Genomic DNA, 1,362 nt, shown 5'->3' on the forward strand with positions numbered 1-1,362 from the left:
GACGCCGTCCTTTCCAACGAGAGATCCACCCGGGCTGGAGCTGGACTCCGGCAACAGAGCACGAAGGAACTTTTGGGGATCATGGAAATGGTCTCTACTTTGCCGCGGTTGTACTTGCGTGTATAAATATGTCAAATTCTATGCTTAAAATGGGTGCATTTTATTGCATGTAAATCATCTCATAATAAAGCTGATTTTAAAATAGAAGAATCAGAATCTTATACAAAGTGTTTGAGTTTCTGCTTTTTTCACATAACAATTTATCTCCAGCATCTACCAGACACAGAATAACAACTAATTATCACATTCTAAAGAGTGGAGAGATTTAAAAAAAAAAAAAGTTAAATAATACATAATTTTCTTTTGGGGTTCTTTTAATGCTCACAGTTTTGGCAGAACGTGCTTTGTGTGAACATTATGGAGGTCATCTTCCCCCGTGCTCTCAAGTTTCCCAAAGCGTCCCCCGTGCACATTCCCTCCATCAATGACGCAAAAGGTTAGAACATTTCAGACTCAATTTCTGAATATGTCATCCCTTTGGAAAATAAGCTCTAACGTTAAAAAGCGACTTTTTCAGAAATTAAGCTTCAAAATAAAGGCAGTGGCCCGTGCGGGGATCGAACCCGCGACCCTGGTGTTATTGGCACCACGCTCTAACCAGCTACCGAGAAAGAAAAAAAAAGAAAGAAAGAAAGCTTTCTTAGTCCTTACGGAAAGTGTAATATGAGCCAAAACCATTTCAGCTTTTTTTCCAACACAAAACGGGAAATTCTCCAACTCTTCCTATCCCCCTCTTGCCTAACTGTACCCGCTCTACTTTGCTCAATTTCCTTTAAAAATACTCTCCACTTTAGCTTTCGTCTGTTACTTCTTTAAAAAAAAGAAAACAAGAACAAGACGTTAGGTCAAAACAGCCCTCACAAGAATTTTGGCTCAGCAGTGGTGTCCTCTGGGGACGACCCATGGGGACTGTGCTCGGAAACGGTAAAAGGAGCGCGCACGTGGCCCGTACGGGGATCGAACCCGCGACCTCGGCGTTATTAGCACCACGCTCTAACCAACTGAGCTAACCGGCCAACCGCCTGCGGGCGTCCCCCGATTCCGGGGATGTAAACAAGAACCGAGAGCACCACCGGTTCTTCAAATTGGCGGGGGGGGGGGCGGGGGGGGACCAAAAGAAAAACCTAGAAAGATGAACAATTTTTTTTTTTTTTTAAATCCCACATCCTTCCTAGTTCGCGCTCCCCCACCCTGGATGATGGGAAAAGGAGAGAAGTTTGACATTTGGTTTGAATGAACGAACCCTCTCGCGCATCTCTCTCAAAACCCAATTCTGACCCGAAAAGATTCTGACCCAAGTCG

At 44.2% G+C, this 1,362-nt stretch overlaps 1 non-coding gene across 1 annotated transcript; it reads right to left on the reverse strand.

The window, feature by feature from the left end:
- Positions 1-1,002: 1,002 nt before the first annotated feature.
- Positions 1,003-1,076, reverse strand: TRNAI-AAU (transfer RNA isoleucine (anticodon AAU)). The gene has a single exon. It is a non-coding gene; the product is annotated as a tRNA-Ile (tRNA).
- Between the last annotated feature and the right edge of the window lie 286 nt (positions 1,077-1,362).

The sequence above is a fragment of the Leptonychotes weddellii genome, unplaced genomic scaffold, assembly GCF_054177405.1.
Source record: "Leptonychotes weddellii isolate Sample4059 unplaced genomic scaffold, ASM5417740v2 HiC_scaffold_32483, whole genome shotgun sequence".
NCBI classification, from domain to species: Eukaryota; Metazoa; Chordata; class Mammalia; order Carnivora; family Phocidae; genus Leptonychotes; species Leptonychotes weddellii.